This window comes from Geospiza fortis, unplaced genomic scaffold, assembly GCF_000277835.1.
Source record: "Geospiza fortis unplaced genomic scaffold, GeoFor_1.0 scaffold166, whole genome shotgun sequence".
NCBI lineage: Eukaryota > Metazoa > Chordata > Aves > Passeriformes > Thraupidae > Geospiza > Geospiza fortis.
Genome location: NW_005054310.1, coordinates 221,611 through 229,943, shown reverse-complemented (window position 1 = coordinate 229,943; position 8,333 = coordinate 221,611).

Below are 8,333 nucleotides of genomic sequence, written 5' to 3'. Positions count from 1 at the left end.
AAAAGAGAAGATACAACCCTGTGCAATTATTTTTTTGGCACCTTTCAGATACCCAAGTGTCAAAGATGTTCTTCAAAACTGCTGGATCCAACAGCAGCTTGTTAACAGAACATAACACTTTTTCAGAGAGAACCTCAGATATGATTTCTGAGTGGTTTTAGGTAGGTAGGAAGGTAGATAGACAGACAGACATATGCCTGCTTGATTATCTAGGTGAATTTTTGCAAGGAAACACCATTTACCTTGCCTGTTGCTGAGTACAATAGTTGCTGGCCAGCTACAAAATTATTATATTGATGAGAGCTCTGAGCCTCTATGAAAAGTTCTTCTATACTTTTTAAAAGATACATATTTCCAGTCCCTTTTGTAGTATATTTTGCCTAGTTATTGTTAGAAGCAAAGAATGAACTAAAGCTCAAGTTTACAGAAAGAACGGGTTCAGCCTTGTCCTCATACAGTTACTATAACCCCAAAGCAAATGAATAATTATTCTTCGAAATTTATGCATTCAGATATTACTTCAAGATAGTTTAGTGCATTCTGCTATTATGAATATATATTGGAATCTAACTGGATAGGAAATAGAAAATTAATATGTTTCCAAACTATATTAGCAGCACTGTGTCTTGGTTTTACTGGACAACTTTCTTTTACTGCTCAGACATATTGCCTGACGTCTCTCCAGAGAACTAAGGGACTGCATAGATCATCTGCTTTTCATGTGGTCCACATGCATACACATGGCAATTTGCTTAAGAAAATTCCCTGAGCTTTGGGGTTTTTTACTTTATTTATAATAATTAGTAAATATTTGTTTATAAATATTTTCAAAAACATTTAGAGGAAAAATCACATTACAGATAGTAATGTGATTGTAGAAAAGACCAAAAAAAGTATAGAGATGTTGTAGTCACTTTGTTCTATTCACATGATTGCTATTATGAAGAAAAACTGAGGGTTTATATATTGATAAAAACAAAGAAGGAAAACCTCCCTAACTCAAATATGCCATTAAAAATTTTAATTTTGTGATTTTACTCTATGAATACAGGAAAGATAATGTAAATGCAGAGGGGAACTGAAACTTTTTCAAAAGGACTAACTCGTAGAAAAAGTGTACAAGTGCACTAAGCTGGATGAGGTTTCACTTTTCCATTCAAAAGAACTTTTCCATTCCAAACTTACTTTTTTGTTTTTTTCACCTAGTTTCCGATAAATACTTACATTTTACTAGGCCTAAAATATCCCTAGCTTGATGAACTTTAATACACATAAATGTATTGTCAAATAGAAGTTTGTGACAGAGCTGACTGCTCAATGTTGTAGGGTTTTCACTTCTGCAAGTCTTGATGCAGAAAGTTCTTTTAGCAATAATATGGATATCCATCTCTGACAATGGGCAAGGTACAGGGTTTACATTCTTCTAGGTTTTATCCTCTTTGCTATCTTTCTCCATGATTCTGATTCACTGTTTGTTTGCCCCTTCTTGTAGTTGCATCCTCAGGCTACTTGCTCTGGTCACAAAGTAGGTTTAAAATACAAGATAACAATGATGCCTGACTTCTGGCATGAGTCTGTCAGTGCCAGAGTCAGTAAGGATTGTGTTATCTGTCCGTGGAACCAAGAACTTTAAGGGTGATCTCTCACTCTTAGCCTAATTGTCAGGGAAAACCGCAATTCACTTCAGGACAGAATGACAACTTCTTTGTAAAAACAACTGAAACTGAAGATGACAGTCTTTGATTTTGTTCAAATGCACCAGAAGATAATAAACTGGTGAGATCGGTTAGTGTCCAAACACTCACTGACCACTGAAGATGGTGCTCTGCTTTGCTCCCCCTTTTGTGAGTTATCTAGCTAAACTTTTGAGGATAGTCACTTTTCCAGCCCAGAATAGCAGGATGCAGGTATGGTGTCTCTCTGGGAATGAGCTTGCAGTTACCCTTTCCTGAAAATATGAATGTAGGAGAAAGAGACGCAAAGATATATTTTTAAATGTTTTTGCAAAGATAGTTGAACTTTCAAAAGTCTGAAATCTCATTTAGTTTCTGGTATTTTCCTCCTTCCTTTTTCATTTAAATTATGGAAAAAGGCTCTAGGCTTTTTTCCATTCAGAGCATCATCTCAAATTTTAGACTCTCACAGGGTATCACCTTTGACACTATTATATTTTTATAATGAACTGTTTTCATTAGAGACCCCATTTTTCAAGGATTTATTTAGGCATCTGCGATTTAATTTGCTTTACATTTTATCCTGGCATGATTGTGTGTTTACCTACTATTATTCCTCTAAGTGTCTATATATACAAAGGCAGAGCACTCATTTATATAGAATTGAAAAGGAGTGTGCATTTTTAAAATAACCATACAAAAAACCCGTGAAGTTTCATAGTTTTGCTAATGATTTTAGGTATTTCAGAATGGCTTTCTCCTCAAGACTAAGCATACTGCTTTCCACATTATTTTTTAACTGAATAAAAGGGAATTATAAGGTTCAAAAATATGAAGAGTGGCTTAACCCCTTTATGGAAAATGTGTTTTATTAATGTGATTGGAAAACATCAGTGGAAATTAGAGGAAATTCCACATGATTTATATTTAGGTAACTACTACAGACAGAATGGACCCTGATTTTCTACTTCATCAATCTTTATTCATGTTTTCCAGCCCCATTTTCTAGACCTCAGATACCCAGGAACAACTCACATAGGGCTAGATGTCTGTGTGTAGGGTGCAAATGATGTCCCAGACATCTATAGCCTCAACTATTAATGAAAACGTTTTGCTTAAGTAATCTGCTCAGCCTGACACCAAAAGAATGTTGCTTGTGTGGCTTTTATGAAACACTGTAGATCAGTCCTTCACCACTTCTTACTGATGCCTGAATTTCTTGGTGTCAGCAACAAATAAATAAAACCTTACAAATACTTGTTCATGCATCTTAGTGCCCATCAACTGGTAGGGCATGGTACCCTCGTTTATGTTCATATAACATGAGATTTTTTCAGGTGGTTCCCAAAGATGCTTAGCTTCCAAGATCAGACAAGAACAGTGGCATCATGGTGGTTTGAACTGGACTGAACAGATTAAAGGATATAGTGAACTTCTTGGCAAAAGCAGTTTTGTTTTTCTGTTAGTAGTTCAAACTTCTCATAGGTTAGATGTGTACAGCTTGAAGCTTCAGTGCAAACTTTTTCCGGAGTGCCATCAAAACTAACTTACTAAGAACCAGAAAAGGGTCAGTAATTTGGTTACAGAAGAAAGGGATTTGTTTCAGAAGAAGGGTTTTTTTTCTCTTTCTTTGTTTTACATTTAATAGATAATTAATTTATTCCCAAATTCAAATCCCCCCTGGATTTTTCTTTGTTCATATGCCTGTACATATACTTCTGTGCAAGAAAGACATACACATTCCAAATTGTGAACTGGAAATCAAGGGATGGACTGCATGGAGAGTCTGCATTAATTACCCAATGTGTCGGCAGACAAGGAGACGACAGGGGGTTAGAGCCAACAATTTTAAATGTACCTTATGGACTTAATTACCAAAGTTCAAAAAGTCTTCAAAAGCCAATTAGAACTGTTATTTGTAATAGCTAAAGCAATTAATATGGAAATATAGCAAGAATGAGCCCTTTAGTTTGAGAACCCTAAGGAATACTTTGTTACAGGTCTTTCAAATCACTTTCAGAAATTTGGACAGAGAATTGAATGGGGATTTCCTGCTGTTGTGTAAGATAAACAGAACATTTTTCTGCATGAGTAACAGACTGTAGTTGCAACTGTAGTGAAATCTCATATCTGAGTGAAACAAAAAGTTACAGAAAAGGTATAACTGAAGACCACTGACACTAGTCATGAGCTAAGAGCACATTTGAGAATCATTTACACTGGGAGATTATTGTTGTGTTCTAATAACCTTATTAAGGCTCTATCAGAGAGACAAGGGCTCTGGAAATGGGAAGAATAGAACATTTAATTCCATCTACTAGATTTAGTAGAGGTAACAAAAGAAGGATATGCTTTTGGTGTATTTAAGCAGTAATGCAAAGCATTTATTACTTTTTCTACAGCACAATAATTAAAAAAAAAAAAAAAAGGTCTGAGAAAGAATCTTCTTACTGTCTTTGTAGCCTTGAGTGTATTCCAGACCATGTCAGTTACACTGTTGGATACAGCAGCAGCAGAAATAGAACACTATTTACAGAAATGCATAAAAGTTAATTTCAGAAAAGGGCAGAGGTCTCACCATTCCTATTTCAATCTGTGATTTTTCAAAATTAAATTTATACAAAATCTTTAAAGAACTCTGAGAAAGACCTTCCAGCGTTCTAATGCAAAATGAAGGCATGGAACAGTATCCATTTTCCAGGTGTCTCCTTCAGTCAATCCATTAGAAGCATTGTCTCAATAAAATACATCAGATTCTGTCTTATCTATGAAAGGAAAGGCAAATTGTAATTGTTGCTATGGTCAGCTAGAATTTTCCAGTATGATCCATAGGTTTTATCATCTGTTGTCTCTTTATGAGACAAAGGCACATGCATATATCTGAAGGAACACTTATGAGAAAACATGGAAACAGGATTAAAGACCATCCTTCCTGACAAAGTTCAAGATGAAATCCACAGTTAATTGGATTGAGCATATACCCTGGATTTCTGTTAATGGCATTTGTTTGGACAAAAGTCATTGATCTAACTTAGCAAAATATTCTAGGATTTAAATGGTCCACATTGTGATAATATTTTTTGGTACTTATTGCACCTTGGAAAATTCCATCTTCTAAATGTTCAGTATATTACTGGTCTTGGAGATGTACTTTTTACTTCTGACATTTGATTATATTAAATGTTTTCTGTCTTCGAATGATCTTGAAAGTTAGTAAGTGACTAGCACCAAAACAGAGAAGATGGCAACTACACAGCACCAAAAAGCATGTACAAAATGTGCTTGTAAAATAATTACTAAATTATTGTCCATAAATATGTATACATGTTTTCATGCTGTCAGATCATGTTTGAGAACTCAAAATTAATATTTGGATCTTAAAACTCATTTATCTGGAAACTCTGTTACAAATGCAGACAAACCTTATATTTAATATTTTCTCTTTTTTGGCATACAGTGTAACACTCTTTACCCTTTTTTTTTCTAAATAGATCAAGAAAATATGATAGAAATATATCTTGAGGCAAATCCTGAGCTCGCCAATATAGCTACTATACTGGGGTTTTTATCAGTTGGATATTTGGCCCAGTCTTCTGCATTGTGCTGTGTTTCATTGATTGCTTCAGCAATGTTTCCTTGTATTCTACTGACCACCTTTGTGTAACCATCACCATTTAAAACATACTGATGGTAATATATAACTCCTTTAATAACGACATCAACAGCAACAACAACAAAAACAACAACCTGAAAATTTGTTGCTTCACCTAGGATGAGAATTCTTATTACAGTGCTCTATTTTTTCAACCTATGCTAAAACCAGGAATTAAAAGTTCCAATATAAATCACATTCTGCAGGGATGCTGTTTTCGTGGGAGATGCACATTTGAGTTGCTCAAATCTGAGGAAGTAAACCCACCACAAGAAAAAGTAATTAAACACCAAATTGTGAGGTAAAAACAAGGAACATCCTATTTCATTTAGAAATTTCTTGTGAAGAGAAAGAACTGCCTCCCTGTTCAGTTCTTAAAAGAGTGAGCTTAGGAACATAACAAAAAGGATTCAGTGGTTTTTATTGTATATGAAGAGAAGCTTTCAATTAGGTTCTGAGATCTTTCATATCCCTCTCTCAACATTTTTTATTGGTTTCCTTGAGATGTTTACCCAGTATACTGGCACTAATACATTCCAGTAATTTTGAATTAACTCCATCTACTACATTGTTAGGTTAGTTGTCTTCCTAAAGGTTTTGAATTCTTCCAACTGTTCATGTTAAATTGTCAGTCTGTTTTCAATATGGATCCCATGTTTACTTTTCTAATATTGATGGGAGTAGGGAAAAAATTCTCAGGATGTTTAAAGGTATAGTGATTTCTGACAGTGAAAAATGTTCATTCCTCAGTTTTTCTAACCTATCTCTGTATTAACATTCAATGGTTGTACACATCTGTTGCAAATATAAACCAGATGCTGAACTGATTCAGGTTAAAAACAAATCTAAGAAAAGGATTATTTTTTTAGTAGAATTATTCCATTTGGACTAAAACTCCATGAAATGCTGTAGTGGTGTGTAAGTGATGGCAAAATACAGTCCAGAATAAGAATGAAAAGCCAAGGGGAAGGAAAGAGGTGGGAACATTTCACCTGGAATTGCAGCCAAAGTAAATTATTTGACAGAAATTTGGCCCCATTTTCTTTTTCTTTTTTCTGTAATGGGTGGGTGTTAAAGAAAAATGTCCATCTAAAAGATATTTAATCTAGGATCCTTGTCCTTCACTAGTGATGATTTAATACACATCTGCAGAAGATCTTGATGTAGTTAAATCTCCTAATTGTCCTGTGGTGCACCAAGTCCAATTCCTATTTGGATGAATTGGCACTTCTTTTATAAACATTTCAGATGTATAGTGAAACCCTTTTTTGTCATTTCTGAGAATATACATGATTCAGCTGGTAGCATATGTAAATAAAAAATTGAGCAGTTGTGGACATTTTGAATTCCAATGACTTTTATAAACACAAAATTTTGTAATTCTGGCTAAATTCTGTAAAATGCTCAGGCAGTTTGCAAATCAGACATAATTTTTTTTTCAAATTTACATAACTCAGAAAATCTCATTGTATTGTTCTAAACTGGTGCAGAAAATAATTTTCTGAATGATTGCACACAAATTAAACATGAAAAATAAGCAAACAAGGTTTTTGAAGCTCTGTATGTTCTGAAATTGTTATGTCTAAAGGAGCATCAATAATAAGCCATAAAACCCAAACAGGATGCATATCCTTTTGACAGAGATCTCAAATGGGCATTTTGAGAGGGAAGTCTGTCTGCAGTTAAAGGGGAAGACTACACTGAATTCCTACATTATACTCTTCTCAGTATAAGAACATCTGCATCATCCCACCTTGTATTGTAGGGTTTATTTGTCCTATATTAGATTGTATTTGACTCAACATTGATTCCTGGCACTTCTGTTCTTGATTATGCTATACAGTTTGTTTTCATGTGGTAAGACCTTACAAGAAAAGTTGCACTTGGGGTTTGAAGAGAGCTCAGTAGTGGGCATTGTAACGTAATTTTATGTTTATAAACTGTAACTCAGTCTAATGTTTCTAGATGAGAAAAGCTGGAATATGACAGACAAATTTTATTGAAGGAATGGAAACAGTTTAAACTGGCTTCTTCCCAGACCAATGTCACATTACAGATTTTCCCAACGTATTTATTTATCTAGTCAAATTAACTCTACTTCCTTTGAAACATCTCTAATACTCTGAAGGCCATGTCCTTCACTGATGAGATGATGGATGAGTTTACCCATAATGCCCCTGTGGAAGAATATAGCAAAAAAAGTCATTTTGGTAGCATGTAAATATTCTCATGTTTTGAAGCCAGGGTGAAAAATCTGCTTCTCACACATCTCACAGTAAATGGCATTCTGAAGAAAGAACTTTCTACCTGTATTTACTGCAGAAATTGAAAAGTGAATGCCTAGCCAAGCTGCCACAATCTATAAATAGTAGAGGGATAAGCCAATTTTTTGAAAATTCATTGCACCAGTTTTACAGTGATTTATGCTGTAATATTAAAGATAAAATTCCATATTTAATGAATAGTCTTAGATCAATGAATAAGACCAGGTTCCCCAACGCCCCATATAGCCTGGCCTTGAACTTTTACAGGGATGGGCATCCAGTCCTTCTCTGGACAACAGGTTCCAGTAGCTCACTTCTGTTATAGTCATGAGGTGTTCCACATATCTAATCTAAATCTCTGCACTTTCAGTTTAAAAGGATTCTCCCTTGTTCTATCATCATATGTGTCAAAAGTCGCACTCCCTTCTTTAATAATTTATAATTTTTTTACACTATCCATATTTTCTATAAAATTATTTCCTTTATAATAAATGAGTTGATATTATCTGTTTTGTTGAATTCTGCAGATTTAATAACTTATAATTTTAATAGGTCATATCCTGATCATAGATTTATAAGGAACATGGATATACTTGACTCAGCTGTTTTTTTCAACAATATTGTGAACATTTGCAAATTATTTCAATGTTCTGGTAACTGTATCTTTCCTGATTTAGAGCTATCTGTTTTGCTATTTGTCTTCTGGAAGATAACAGTAACTGTGGATTAAAAAATTATCAGACA